A 16782-nucleotide genomic window follows, 5' to 3' on the forward strand; every position below is an offset into this window, starting at 1 on the left:
GTTCGGGGTTCCCATGTCTATGGTTTTTGATAATGGTCCCCAATTTGAGACGCCTGTTCTCAAAAGCTGGTTGGGAGACCAAGGAATTGCCCACTACTTTGCATCTGTCGGCCGTCCACAAGCAAACGGCCAGGTAGAAGCCTTTAATAAAATCATCTCAGACGGTCTCAAGAAAAAGATTGAACGAGCAGGCGGCCTATGGGCAGATGAACTACCACATGTTCTCTGGGCCATTAGGACGACTGAAAAAGGGGCGACTGGAGAAACTCCATTCCTCCTAACTTATGGTGCAGAAGCTGTTCTTCCAATAGAACACTACGAGCCGACTCTTCGAGTAATGATGTATAACGAAGAGGCAAACTGGGAAGCCATGCGCCTGGCATTAGATTCACTTCCTGAAAAGAGGGGCAATGCTGTTTTGCGCCATGAGATCTATCGCCTGAGAATGACTAGATCATACAACAAAAAAGTACACAGGCGACCACTCAAAGTAGGGGACTTTGTACTTAGAAAAATGGAAGCAGTAGGTAGGGCTAATGAGTCTGGCAAACTAACTCCCAACTGGGAAGGACCCTACCGAATCTATGAGGAAGTCAGGGACGGTACCTACCGTCTGGAAACACCAGACGGACAACCGTTGCCTCGAACTTGGAATGTAGATAACCTTAAAAAATATTTCTTCTGAGAGATGTAAAGTAAAGAGCTACTTAATAAAGTTTGCACTTACTATTTAATTGTATTACGAGGGGCATGCCGTCTGTACCTTTACAGTCGGCTACTCTCCATTGAGTTTTTCACTATCTTCTGAGGGGCATGCCGCCTGTTCCTTTACAGTCGGCTACTCTCCATTGAGTATTTTACTCACAATACTTAGCTAAAAAGATTAGGGCCTGGCCGACCCTGTGCCTAACAGGCGGCTACCCTTCTTTTACTTAGCACCTACGTTCACCAAGAACTTACCAAGGCCACCGGCCGAATGATCAGACCAGGCGCCAAGCCAACTGATCAAATCTACAAAACTAATACGACCTGTCCCAACATCATAGCAGGCGTCCGACGGCATCCCTCCGGATGAAATTCGTCGCAGAGAGCAGCTCCCTTTTGGGTGGAACATTGTTCTATAAAACTAATTACACGGCACCTATACGACTGTCCCCAAGGGCAACCACGTAGCCGTTTTTGAGACAAGGATAATTCTATCACTAACCAAACCAGTGGTAGCAGTTGACATCTGAGTCAGATGACCGCCTGTATTACTTGGGATAAATGCAGGGGGTACTTATTGAGTTAATAGCCAACGAACATTGGCGAATCGAGGGGTCTAGCCGGCCTACGCCGCCTGGTACCTCTACTTCTCAAACAAAAGTGACGGCGACTGAGTAACTCCAACGTTAACTCATAGTCACTCCTTCAAATTTGGTATGGAATCTAAAAAGTTTGAGTCGTCCACCTGTTTTAAACAAACAAGGGCACTCGAACCCCTATTCCTACTAAGTAACCTATTGAGTTAATAGCCAACAAACATTGGCGAATCAAGGGGTCTAGCCGGCCTATGCCGCCTGGTACCTCTACTACTCAATCTAGATTGTGACGAAGACTAAGTAACTCCTATGTTAACTTAATAGTCACTCAAACTTAGTAAGGAGCCTAAAAGGTATGAGTCGTCCACTTGTTTTTAATAAACAAGGGCTCTCAACCAATACTCTTGCTAGGTTAACAAATTACGAGTTAAAAGCCAACATTGGCAATAAAGGGAAACAACCGGTACCCGCCGCTTGTTTTCCTACTTAATTCCTTGGCGACTAGGTAATACTATTTACTTGGTCAGACCAATTGAATAAATAGTTCGAATACCGATTGAATAAATGGCCGACTGATCGTCTATCCTGGAAACAGACAACCAGTCGTCCAGGGGCATAGGCGGCGTACTTACTATTTGTACCTGTCTTAACGTTCAGCCATACACAACAGTCGGTCTAGTGAACAAAGGGATATTAGATATGGAATACTTAGACAAATTTGAAACAAAACAAAAATTTGATTAAAAATGAGCCGGTCATTAAAGACCAGCAGAATATTCAAAACCCCGGCCCCCTGGCCGGGTAATTACAAAGCAAACGGCACGCAGGCCGTGGAAAAAATACTTAAAGCTTAAGAAGGGGGCAGTTCAGTATCAGCAGCTGCCGCCTGGTCAGCACTCTTCTTGCTGGACTCGGCCTTAGCTGCACCCTCTTTTGATGCCTTACCCCCAAGTGGCACAAGCGCCACGACCGGCTCTTCCTCCTCCAACGCACCTTCCAATGCCTCTTCTTCAGCAGCCGCCAGGATCTGTTGATTATATGTTTCCGAACACTGGCGGTACGTTCTTTCCCATGAGGCAAAGTCGGCACTGGGGAACAGTCGTTCCCAGGTCATGCGCTGGATTTGAGCGGAGTCTTCCACCATCTCCCGGACGAGCTCTTTTTTCTCTTGCTCGGCCTTTTCCGAGAGCTCTTGGGTAAGACTCTTCTCTTGGTTCACCAGGCGTTCTTTTACGTTGGCCAAAGATTTCTCCATGGCTTCGTAAGAGTGCATTTTTTGGCGAAGAGGTTTCAGCTCGGCCTTAAGGTTGGTGACGGTCGCCTCCAGCTCGTCAACCTTCTTTTGGGCCGCCTCTAACTGAGCCCGAACAGCGGCGGTAGCCTGCGCCTGATAATAAAGAAGATCAATGGTCAGTACTTCATTTTGGGCAATTTGAAACATTGCCTTATCACAGCTGGAGGCGGCCATAGCTTTTGCGGCCTTTACCTCTTTGTTTTTCCGATCAATCGGCTTGCGAAGGCTGTTGACTCGGAGCAGGGCCTAAGTACAAAGAAAAACAGGCGTCAGCTTCCAAACAAAAAGATAACAGGCGTCCTGGAACTCAAAAACTCAAAAATATGCTAAGTATACCTCAGCAAGGACCCCTGAAATCCCATCAAGGTCAAGGGTGCCGGCACCCCTGACCGCCTCCCTTTCAGATGGAGGAACTACTTTAACCATGGACTTGGCTACCTCAACCAAGTCAAGCCCCTGAGGGCCGGCTGCATTAAGCGAAAGGAAAAAACAAGTTAGACCTAGTCAAGAAGGAAGCAAGGGTGAGTTTTTACAAGTGAGTGTCCATACTTCTAGGCGGCCCCGCCGGGGTTTTTGAAGAAGTGGCCGGCTGCTTCTCAGCCGCCACTGTTTTCCTGGAAGACCCAGGAGAGCTTGCAACAGTCGTCCTCCGGGCCTTGGGGTCCGGCTGTTGCGAGGAAGAAGCCCTTGGAGTACCAGACTGAAAACAAAAAGAGTTAGTATATGCATAAGACAACTAAAAGAGGAAGAGTTTTCGAAGCTTACCAAGGGTGCCTCCTTGTTGGGGGAGTCGGCATAAGACTGTTTCATGAGCGAGGCCCGCAACATGGCCGCCGCAGTCTTGGATGCTGTTATTTTACTCATGGCGTCAGCTGCAAGAAATAAACAACAAAGTTAGTAAAAATCCCAAGTAAACAAGGCGTGAAAAAACAGAGTAATTGTCAGGCCGGCTACCTCTAGAGCACCGACTGCTGAGGCCACAGGCGGCCAAAAAGTACTCGTCATAGAGCCACTTGAAGCTCGGGACGCAGTTTAGGGGTACTTGCTCTCGTACCCCTGAAGTAGAGTTCACCCTAGTCTCTACTTTGAAGAGTCCTTTGTCTAGGATCTCTATTTTAGCCTTTGGGGGAACAGGCGGCATGCTGCGGCCGCCTGCGAGAAGAGGCGGATCCCTATTCCACTTGTTAAAGCGTTTGTTCAGCTCCGTGTCTGAACCCTCGATAATAAGGAAGGTGTTCCGCCAATCCTTCCATTTGTTCGCCTTACCTCTCGTCATGAGGTAACCCCTATGGCTTGTTAATTGGTACCAGCCGGTACCTCCCGACTTAGGGGTCCGGCTGAGATAGTTCATGTGGGCGAAAGCCTCAAAGCTTGGCTCCACCCCGTACATTTCGCACCCGGCCACATAGCCGAGTACGTTTACCCAAGAGTTGGGGGCTAACTGCCATAACCCCAGATCATACCCATCTAAAATCCGCTGAACAGCCGGATGTAATGGGAAGCGCAGTCCAGCTTTGATGGCCGCCACATAGCAGCCAAAGCAGCCGTCATCATAGCTGGTACCAGCCGGCCAGACGACAGTGTCTTCTGGATCCGGCACGAACAGTAAAAATTCCGGGCCCATTCTGTGGTTGGCAATAAAGCTCGCCACGTTGTCTTGCATGGTTGCGATCCGGCCCCGGGGTACCATGCAGTAGTAGGGGGCGTTTTCCTCTCTGTAAGAGGCGGACGGCTCCGCCCAATTGTCCCCCTTCTCAACTGCATGAGAAAGTCTCGCCTCTTGTAGGCGGCTATGTTTTTCTTCTGAGCCAGGAGAACTGTGGCCAGAAGAGCTGGACTCGGACTCGTCCTCTGACGAGTCCGAAGAGGACGAATCCTCCCCTCTCCCAGAGGGGCCCGCCTCCTCTCCCTTAGAAGGGGCAGGAGGAAAATTAGACATGTCAACGGTAAGATGGGAAGGGACCACCTTGGCCCCTCTCTCAGAACTGTCGGCTTGGCAAAGTCGCCTCGTTTCAATTCTACATCTGGCGCCTGGTCAGATGTTTCACTAAGGAGCACCCTTTGGGAGGAGCCGTCTGAGTTTGATATCATAGCAGTCTGTTTCGTTCTGGCCATCACGTTCTGCATAGACACAGATACAGTCGGACTTTGTATAAAGGGCAAAGATGGGTCCAGAAAAGGGCAGGCGGCACTCCTAGTCCTAGATTCAGCCGTCCCCGGTGACCGGCTGATCACTAACTTAGGTCGTGTCGTGTGCTTCCGTGGTGCCATTTCAAAAAATAAAAAGAAAATTAAGAGTAAGAGAACTGAGTTACCTGAACGAGTGACGGTTGATGAAGTCCTGGAAGTCCGGGTCAGTCGGCTTTTCAGAACAGGCGGTAGGCAGAAAAGGTCCGAAATGTCAGAGCAAGTTCAGGGGTCCGAATGTTCTCGCAAAGTTCTCAAATGTGAAAATGACCGAAGTCAGCACTTCCTTATATAGGCAAGGTGAGAAGGCGAAAGGTCACTTCCAAATTCAAAATTTGGGCGGGAAAATCTCTCGGCCGTTTGCAAGGTGACACCTGTAACAGGCCGTCGCCTATCACCGTGCGACACCTGTCACAGGCGACACGTGACCAGTCACGTGCCACCTGTGAGGGGCAAATGATTAGGGGATTTTTATCCACCAATCACCGTCTGACAAGTGGACCAACCAGGTTCCGCCACGTGTCCTTCACGAAGGCCAACAGGAGCCTGCCATGTGTCAATCACAGATACGTCCTCTACGGACCAATTTAGACACGCCATGTGTCCACCCATGCCAAATGGGAAAACCGGCCATCAAGGCCCAATCCAGTCTAGAGGCCCGATCAGTCCTAGGTTTACTTTAAACCTAGAGAGTGGCACGCTTCTCAAGGCTATAAATACTTAATTAATCCTCATTAGTTAGGTAATTGAGAAATCAAGAAATCAAGCAGAGAAGAACAGAAATATTACGGAACACCAACAACCGGCTAATCTCGCTAACGACGCAGATTACCAACATTAAGCACTCTCACCTAGAGAGATCTTATTACTTTAATTTCCGTATTAATTACTCCTTAATCAGGTACTAACTTGACCGTTGGAGGCGGAGCTCTCAGGAGTCTCCGTTATTTTGCAGGTACAGGCGTCCGGTTCCAGTCTCGGAATTGTAACTCTCCCGCAGGACATCAGAAAACCCCGAAACACCTATGACTCTTGTAGATATTGGATCGACCATTAATGTCTGTCCGCTCAGAACTGCGAGGATGCTAGGCATAAGGGATGAAGACCTAATCCCGTCAACACAAGGAATAAGAGCTTACGACAACACTCGTCGTCAAGCTCTTGGTAAGATTACTATGAATATAACGGCGGGAGCTATAGAACACACTACTACATTCCAAGTAGTAGATATTAAGGCTTCATTCAATTTATTGTTAGGACGCCCTTGGCTTCATGACCTAAAGGCCCTCCTTTCATCTCTCCACCAATAGGTAAAAGCCATAGTTAGAGGAATTCCCATTATGATCGATGCTTCACCCATGAGGATTAAAGACATAGAAAATCCAATAATTAATGTGGAGCATGATGAAGATGATGAAGATTTGTGGGGCTTTAATAAAGAGGTTTCCTTAATCGAGGAGGATGAAAGGACCCCTCTCTGCCACGACCCCCACTCCAATATGATAGTGAACGCTATTATGAAGAAACAAGGACATTTTCCTAGGATGACCCTAGGAAAGAAGAAAGGAATAGCAAAATCGCTGGAATCACCTGGCCTCCCTAAATTAGACACTTTCAGACTTGGTTTCGAACCGACTCGGGAAGATCTCAAGCGAGCCCAAGAAAAATCAAAAGCATGTAGGGACGCTCACATCCAAAAGAAAGCAATCCCAATGGATCAGTATCCTCTTACCCTCAATGGAGAATTCATAAAAGAAGGAGAGGACTATCCATGCTACGAATTTTCCGAACCTTTTGTCGTAAATGGCATAAAGCAACCGGGATTCAAAATTTTCCTAGATTGCTACTTCATAGATGAAATCCCAACTCCTGTTCACAAGGAGAAAGTACCCCCATGCTTTGATTTTAATGTCATGGGATTACTATTTGGGTGAGAAAAATATGAGTCAACATACAAAGGGGATAACTCCTCGCTCATCCAAACGGTCCTACAAAGCGAAAGCTTTGACCCCTCAAAGCTCATCACTCCAGCGAAAGGATCACTACAAGGGTGGCGCAAGACCGTCAAGGTGACTACTCCAAGCGGAAGGAAAATCTCCATTACGACGGGGCAAGGACCAATGTTCGAAGAGTCGTCCGAGTCATAGTCAGAGTTAGAGTCTTTTCCTATAGAGTCATCTAAATCTTTAGTTGTAGCACCCCCTCCTTCGATCTTCTCCCCTAGGATAGTTAGCGATCAAGTCCTTGAGGACATATCTCTCTTCGATGTAATGATCTCTGAATTTAATAATATATCTTCTTCTTCTTACTCCTTGTGTTCTTCTTTAACCCAAGATGACGAGCATTGCTTAACTAACAATGAAAATGACAAAGAACTTATTAAAGCAATGGAAACACTTGAAAAGAAAACACCGATAATTGAGGAAACTGAGACGGTTGATATCTCAAATGATTCAACCAATAAAAGAGAAGTTAAAATCGGATTAACACTTAATGAACAAGAAAGAACTGATTTAATTAATTTTCTTAAAGAATTCATCGATGTATTCGCTTGGTCATATGAAGATATGTCAGGCATTAATAGAGAAATAGCTCAACACACCATATCGCTAATTCCAGTAATGAAACCTATAAAACAAAAGTTGCGTTGAATGAAACCCGACGTAGCTCTTAAAATAAAAGAAGAAGTTCAAAAACAAATAACTACAGGTTTTATCAAGGTATCCAAATACCCCGAATGGGTCGCCAACGTCGTTCCAGTTCCGAAAATGGATGGAAGGGTAAGAATGTGTGTCAACTATCGAGATCTAAATAAGGCAAGTCCAAAGGACGACTTCCCTTTACCACACATCGTCGATATTCTGGTAGATAACACAGCGAATCATGCACTTCTCTCGTTCATGGATGGATACGCGGGGTATAATCAAATTCTCATGGCGGAAGAAGACATGGAGAAAACAACCTTCATAACACCATGGGGTACTTACTACTACACGGTAATGCCATTCGGGTTAAAAAACGCGGGTGCTACTTACCAATGAGCAGCAACTGCCTTGCTCCATGACATGATGCATAAAGAAGTTGAAGTATATGTGGACGATATGATTGTGAAGTCAAAAGATCGCCCAGGCCATCAAATAGCCTAGAGAAAATTCTTCGAGATGCTAATAAAATACAATATGAGGTTGAATCCATCTAAGTGTGCTTTTGGAGTCACCTCAGGCAAGCTTTTGGGTTATGTCATAAGCTTTAGAGGAATAGAGATAGACCCAACCAAGATCAAAGCAATCATGTCAATGCCACCGCCCAAAACCGAGAAGCAAATTCGAGGATTTATTGGCCGATTGCAATACATAAGCAGGTTCATATCAAAATTGACAACAATATGTGAACTAATTTTCAAAAAGCTAAAAAAGAATGTACCAGTAATATGGGATGATGAGTGTCAAAAAGCCTTTGAAAAGATCAAATCTTATCTCGCAAATCCTCCCGTATTAGCACCAACAATTCCGGGAATACCTCTTAGGTTGTACTTAACAGTCACCAAAGAGACAATGGGAGCCATGCTAGCGCAAGAAGTAGAAGGCAAAGAAAATGAGATCTACTATCTAAGCAAAAAGATGCTCGAGTATGAAATACGCTATACACCACTTGAGAAATTGTGCCTCGCATTGGTGTGGGCCACAACCAAGTTAAGACATTACATGCTCGTGCATACAGTCTTTGTAGTTTCTCGATTGGATCCACTCAAGTATTTATTCGAGAAATCTACGCTCAATGGGCGCATATCAAGATGGATAGTCAACTTAGCCCAATTTGACGTAAGATTCATGCCCCAAAAAGCTATCAAAGGATCTGTGGTTTCGGATTTTCTAGCAGACTTTCCAATCTCCATAACGCTTGATTTCGACGTTACCAACAACGCTGTTGAATACAAAGCATGCGTGTTAGGCCTTGAAATAGCTTTGGAATTGGGAGTGAAAAAATTACGAATATTCGGAGACTCTTCATTGATCATCAATCAAATCTCTAAATGATGGAAAGTGAGGAGCGAAAGTCTAGCCCCTTACCAAACTTATCTGGAAACTCTCACTAATCAGTTAGAGAAGGTGGAATACACATATCTACTTAGAGAAGAAAATTAATTTGCTGATGCCTTGGCAAGACTAGCCTCAATGGTTAGGATTCCTACGGAAATCGAGCAAATGCCTCTAACTATAGAAAAAAGGCATAAACCGACCTATATTCAAGCTATAGAAGATTATGAAGTAATCCAAGAAGAAGAAGAAGAAGAAGAAGAAGAAGAAGAACCGTGGTACACGGATATACTCAATTATGACACCAAAGGAGAATACCCTCCCCATGCTGACAAAAGAGCGAAACAAGCATTAAGGCTCTTGGCTTCCCAATACGTACTCATAGACAACGAGTTACACAAAAGGGTACCTAAGGGTTGAGCTCTCTTATGTGTAGGAAAAAAGGATGCTCAAAGAGCAATGAGGATAGTCCACGAAGGAATTTGTGGAACTCACGTAAATGGCAAAATGCTAGTCCAAAAGATAATACGAGAAGGATACTATTGGTCTACCATGAATAGGGATTGTCATCAATACGTAAAAAGATGCCCTAAGTGCCAAATCTACGCCAATTTACAACATGTTCCTCCATTTCTACTTTACACCTACACTTCACCATGGCCATTCTCTACATGGGGTATTGACATTATTGGAAAAATCACTTCCCCAGGATCATGAGGTCACGAATATATCTTAGTGGCAATTGATTACTTCACAAAGTGGGTCGAAGCACAATCATACGCTAAACTCACTGCAAAACATGTAGCACTCTTTATCGAAAGAAATATTATTTGTCGATATGGAGTCCCACATGAAATGATAAGTGACAATGGAACTCACTTTCAAGCCGAATGTGAAGAATTACTACAAAAATATGGTATTCAACATCATCATTCTTCTCCTTAAAGACCACAGGCAAACGGAGCAGTCGAAGCGGCTAATAAAAATTTAACAACCATCATCGAGAAAATGACGGAAAATTACAAGGATTGGCCTGACAAACTTCACTTCGCATTGTGGGGTTATCGCACGTCAATTCACACATCAACAGGAAATACGCCATTTTCCTTGGTTTATGGAATGGATGTCGTACAACCTGTAGAGCTAGAGATACCATCTCTACGCATTGCATTAGAAAGAAAATTCGATGAAGTTGAATGGACTAGGGCGAGATATGAGGAGCTAATTCTACTTGATGAAAAACGACTAGAAGCTCTACATCATACTCAATGCTACCAAACTCGTATGGCTAGGCATTTTAATAAGAAGGTCAAGACAAGAAACATCAAAGTAGGCGACTTGGTGTAAAAAGCATTAAGGAAGAATGTTCTAGATCCAAGGGGAAAATTTAGGCCTAATTGGTCTGGACCCTATATTGTCAAAACAATCCTATCAGGAGATGCAGCAAAATTAACTGATATGGATGGCAATGAGTTCTCGAACATGACAAACCTTGACCAACTTAAAAAGTACTACCCATAATTATTTGAGTAGGAAACTCAAGAGAGTTACGTTTGGCCTGATTCCTTAAGAAAGGATACGTAGGCAACCCTTTACGGGTGCGGCCACTTTATTTTTTTTCAAACCTCACATCCCAGACTCAAAAATAAATTTGACAGAAAATCGACGAAACATCGGTGTCACAGAAAAAATCATGGCGCCAGCTGTAGACACCTACTTTTGGCCTCTTGTCCCGAAAAGGAAGTGCGATGATGTTACAAAAACCCGTTTTTCATGCTAGATTAAAGTTAAAGTGTTTATGGACTACGAAAAGCATTATGAAGTAACTTGAAACCCATTTTGAGAACAATTTGTCTTAGAGCCTTTTCCGATAACTAATTAGTCCTAAAACGTTTTCATACATGTTTAAACTTGATTAATAACGGACCCAAATGCGTCAAATACAATGATTGGATCCAATGGAACCTACATTGTTGAAAAATCGAGCCAAACAAATAAACCAGCCATAAAATTCTCGTGCTAGGCCTATACAAATGGATAGCCCTTTCAAAGAGCTTACCAAAGGTATATTATAAGCCCAATTCTGAGCCAAAACAAAGAAGTTATGATCAAAACACTAAACCGGGCATAAAACCGACACCATTACACTCCAACGGCCATAACGTTTGATACATAACAGATTTTAACCTAATTCTAACGGCATTGGAAATTAGACTTTCAGAGATTTCCAATGATATCTCACACGCCTAAATCCAACTTTGCAATAAAAAGTTATGGAAGTTTTAAAAACGCGTTTTCGTATAAGGCAAACAGCAAACCAGTGCAACTCAATCAGTTGCGCGCGACACATTAAGATGTGCGTGGAACACTAGCGCGACTCAGAGAGTTGGGCGCGACACCTGACGGTGCGGCTCTAAAACCCTAAAACAAGATTCCTACGCCTATAAAAAGGGGTCTTCGCACAGCTCTATAAGACAGAAAATTAGAATTAAAAACCCTAAATTTCTGAAATCCCTAATCTCTCAAACCCTCTTACTATCATACTACTTTTTCCTCTTTCTTCCCAACTACTCTTCAACCTTAATCCATCCATTGAATCCCTTGGAGGTACAAAGAAGAAAGAAGGTTCATAAACATCTAAGACGAAGATCTAAGCATACATAGAAGAACGGTTAGTTTTCTGAGCACTTAGATAAATCACTTTTCTTTTATGGTTTAAATAACTTTAATTGATTAATTAGTGTTGTTTGATCACTTTAAACAAACTTTTAATTAATTAGTTCACAATACTCTTTTGTTAATCAAGACTAGAATTTGAATAATTAATGGTTGTTTCACTAGTAGAATAAACATAATGGCAAGCGGTTCAAACCCCCTAATGGGAAGCAGTTTTAAACCGCATGCCATTGGGGGGATTTCCATTAGCCTTTTAAATGGCAAGCAGTTCATAACCGCTTGCCATTTGTAGTGAAAGGGCAGCGGTTTTGGCGCCAAACCGCTGCCCATTATGGGTATAAAAAACAATTTTTTCTTTTAGTTTTTTCAATTAAATTGAAACACAAACATAATATATGCAAAAACATTAATATTTTTATTAATTAATTGTTGTAATATTACATTTTCATAAATAAAAAAACAAGCATATTAAAACTGACGCTGCTCTTGTTCACCAGCCGTGCACACCACCAGTCGCGCGCACCACCAGCCGCGCGCACCACCAGCCGCGCGCACCATCAGCCGCGCGCACCACCAGCCGCCACCACCAACCACCTTAACCCGTATTACCACCACCACCCTATCCCGATTCACCGTATCTGCCAAACAACAAATTGAAAAAATAAACAACAATAATTATTAACTTAATTTCAGATCTTTTGTGTAAAAAAAAAAAAATTCAGATCTTAAATTATGAACAACAAAATTTTAAAGCTAAAAACTCGAAAATTATACACAAACATACCGGGTTCAGATCTTAAATTATAAACAACAAAATTTTAAAGCTAAAAACTCGAAAATTATACACAAACATACCGGGTTCAGATCTTAAATTATACACAAACATAATATATGCAAAAACTCGAAAATTAGCTAAAAATTTAATGAAATACCGGAAAATCAAGTGAGATATGACTTGAGAAGCAGCGATCTGAACCCTAACGCCGAGCCGGAAAACTGAACCCAAACATTTTCTTCATTCTCGTCGTTGGGTACTGAGGCGTTCGTCGTTCTTCGTTGTGGTGAGGCGTGAGATATGTGTCCGTCGTTCTTCGTTGTGGTGAGGCATGAGAAAGGAAAGAAGGGAGGTTGAGAAAGGAGATAAGAGAAGAAAGAGAAGAAGATAAAGGATGGAGGGGAGATAGAGGAGAAAAAACTGAGGCGTAATAGAGGGGAGAAAGAGGAGATAGAGCGTGAAAATGAGAGGAGAGAGAAAAAATGAGGGGATAGATCATAGGAGAGAGAGCGTGAAAATGAGGGGAAAGGGGACGGAGGAGAGAGAAGATGAGGCCGTGAGCTATTTTTAATTTTCTAGGGTTTTATTGACCATATGGCAAGCGGTTCAATGCTCAAACCGCTTACCATTTACATTTTGGTAAGCAGTTCATCCAAAACTGCTTGCCATTGGCATTTTGACAAGCGGTTCATCCAAAACTGCTTTCCATTTACATTTTGGCAAGCGGAATTCAGTAACCGCTTGCCATTTGTGGCTGCCCATCAAGTTTATTCTACTAGTGTTTTATCACTTAAGACAAGGCGAATATTGTTTATTTCTTGTTCTCTTTACGAATTTGATTAATTAAGAATAACGGCTTTTGCAATGTATTTCCTACATGATTAATGCGTGTAAATAAAATCAACTAACTTAGTTTTAGGTATCACGTTGCATGTATTGTTTGGTGATGAAATTGTGCAAAAGGAAGAGCTAGTAGAGGTCGCACTAGGGTTAGGATCGAGATTCTCCTCTAAAGAGAACGTTATCTTAGTACCCTCGCTCCCGAACTCTTTTTTGGTTTATGTAGACCAATTTGGGCATGGGTAAACTTATGATTCATGCTAAATATCCCTTTAACTCTACTTGGGAGAAAGGCATGAACGAGGTTTATGGTTTTTCCTAAAACTTATTGGCGACTCATACTTGTTCCTTACAAAAAAGCGTGTATGATAGAATCATTTCTAATTCAAGGTCCCCCAAACAGTCAGGAATTCAAATCCAAATACACCCTAACAAGTGTAAAGTCCTAGGCTTTAAAGGGCCATAAGCATTTAAGGAGAGGACCCCTTAGACGGGAACACCCTCCTTACAGTGACGACTCCGCCGGGGACTTAGTGGTTACATGATTAGTTCGTAGTTATGATCCAAGGTTTCCAACACCAGGTTGCCTATGGGTTTTAACGAGAACTAACTTGGATAATCTTTAGTTAGAGAGCGAGACTTGAACGCATAATATCTTCCTTTTGCACAAAAGTAAAAACCAAACAAGCAACATTGCATCATGCATAAGTATAACACACTTAAACATTGGGGATTAGCTCATTGACTAGGGGTTGCCAACACTAGGCTTCTATCCCAAAATCAATAACAATCATCCCACCCATATCGCCAACAAAATGTTGGGAGAGCGATGTCATAATTCAACTCGTTGAGTGATTGATTTGTGCGTCGTTACTTAAGATATGGTACCTTGGACACCCAAGCCTTTTTTGACCTTAGAATGGCATTGTATGCTTAGACGGTTCCTTTTATGTGCTTATGTGACTACATGAATATGTGCTTCGTGTCTAATCTAACTAATTCAAACTTGTTACCTAGAGATATAATAAAAAAATCGCAAAAATTGTGGTTCGACAAAAAAAAAAAAAAAAAATCTGCGCATCGATTTTCCAAAAAAAAAAGTCGAACCTACCAGGTGGCACGCGCAACTGTTGAAGTTGCGCGCGCCCTCCAAGCGCAAGTTTAGAAGTTGCGCGCGGCACCTCCGCGCAACAATGCGTCTTGCGCGCGCCCACTGTTCAACGTTGACTTTGACTCATTACGAGCAATATCATACAGAGAAAACGATATTACCGCTTCAAGGTTAATCGTTAAGTGGGTGCTAAAATATCTCTTTAGCTAACAACGTTGTCTAACTTTTACTTTGATCGTTTTTTTTTTCCCAAAAATCCAAAAACATTTTTTTTATCATTCTCCTTGCGTTTACGCAAAAAAAAAAAAGGGCATGTGGAATATGTTACTCTAGAAGTTGCATCTTCCACCTTAGGGCAAGACGGAAAATTACGCGCGATACTATTTTTGATTATGATGATTCGTTTACGTACTTTTTAATCAAACTAATGGCATTACTTCTCATGAAGTTCGTCATTAGAAGTTCACATCCCTTAATAGGACGTTATCAATATGTTTACGTGTCTATTCTCGTGTTCATCATTTTTTTTAGTTGTAATTGGTCAACCTTGATTTAAGAGTATAATTTATTTACTTCTTCTATGGTTTAAAAAGAAAATCCCGAGAACTTTACTTGGGATGATTGCCTCACACAAAAAAAAAAGAAATACAACGAAAAAAATGAAATATCGTTCTTAAAAAAAAAAAAAAAAAAAGAGAAAGAGAGTATGATACAAAAAATATTACTCTAAAAAAAAAGAAAAAAAAGAGAGAATAATGAATGATAAAACCGAGAAAATGGTTTAATTATTTCTTGGATTTTACATTCGGAGGCCATCATTCTTTTTAAGCAAATAGTAAAATATTATCCTTTAAAGATAAGCCATATGAGAATCATAATTAAAAAAACGATATTGATCTCTATTGTAATCTAAATGATCAACAAATACTATAGTATATTCGATCATTTTAAGGAGTGTGTTCGGGTCGATTAATATTTCCAAAAATTTGATGCGCACTTTCAATCCAACTTTCTTCTCTTTCTCTTCTACCTTTTTCGAAAACAATTCATTTAGAGTAAAATCCTTAGATGATTACCTTGTTGAACTCAACACAAATCATGACATTCCATTAATGATTGTTCGTGAATTTTTTGACATTCTTCATCAACAAACTTGCTTAAAGTGAATTCGTATTACAAGGATAAAAAAAAAGGGTAAAACAATCATTTTAACTTTGGTTCATTGTTTGAATGCTTGGCAGAATAGGTTTAAGTGAACGTGCTCAATTTCTCGTGACACACATTATTAGGTCATATTCCACATTCGCATACTAGTCCAATCATGGGTGACAAAGCAGCATTGAATAAACTTAGACAGGAACTCCAAAACCTAAAGGCCCTACGAGAAAAAAAAAGCCCAATTAAAGGCTCATAAAAAAAGAAGAAAAGGCTAAAATAAAAGCAGAGAAAGAAAAAGGAAACATTCTGCAAGAAAAAGCAAGAGCCGAAAGACTAAAGGCCTTGGAGAAACTTAACCTTCGAGCTATCTAAGGGATTAAGTACTTCAATTATGAGCTTGCACCACAACCTAGTTGCGAGACTCTTCCAAAAAAGTTCTTGACTACGGATTTACCAACCTTTAAGATTATGGACAATCCTAGTTCTCACTTAATGAGCTTTATTGGAATCATAGCATTGAAAGAGGTGGAGCAAAGTCTATATACATGTACTTTTCCTCTTTCATTGGACCCAACTGCTAGATCATGGTTTTATATCCCCTAGCATATGTATACATGAACTACAAAAGCCACCTAAGGTTACACTTGGGGGCTACAAAAATATAGGTCTTACATCGATTCTCATTTTGAAATAAGACCATATTTTGGAGAATGATTAGAACAATTTTATGAATTATTCTAACACTCCACCAAACCTAAGTTTGATAAGCATTCATTTTCAAACTACGACACTTTTTAATTGGAAGAACTTCACTTTCAATTATCAAAGTATGACAATGGTGACAAACACTAAAAAGGGAGAGATGACAAAATTGGATATACAAAAGTTTGCTCACATTTTCATATATTTGTTGAAATAAGTTGCAAATTACAACTTACATTCATCAATCTTGGACAAAAAAGTCATACTCTATCACGAGCTAGACATTTCTTTCCATTTTGGGTCCAGTTTTGAAAACAATATGATTATGATTTTTGCCTACTAGAAAAAGTTTCTTTTCAAAACAAACTATTGGACCCTTTTCAAATTTTGAATACTAATTCGAAACAACATGTTTCTAATAAAAATAGTATTCAAAATTTCCTTTCTGAATGTTTGTTTTCTCAAATAATAAATTCATATTCTCAATAACCGTTTGAATAATACATGTATATACATAAATATTTCCAAAAGGAATGAATCAAGATTCAACTTCTTCTTGACTCGAACTTGTTCTCGCTTAGTTCTCATGCGAATATTGGCTAAGGGATGGTAAACGAACCACCTACAAGACCAAAATCAAAGATTGATAAGAACAAAGAAAATATTTGATGTTCTAAACAAACTTTGAAAATAAAATCACT

Source organism: Chenopodium quinoa, unplaced genomic scaffold (assembly GCF_001683475.1).
Source record: "Chenopodium quinoa cultivar QQ74 unplaced genomic scaffold, ASM168347v1, whole genome shotgun sequence".
NCBI classification, from domain to species: domain Eukaryota; kingdom Viridiplantae; phylum Streptophyta; class Magnoliopsida; order Caryophyllales; family Amaranthaceae; genus Chenopodium; species Chenopodium quinoa.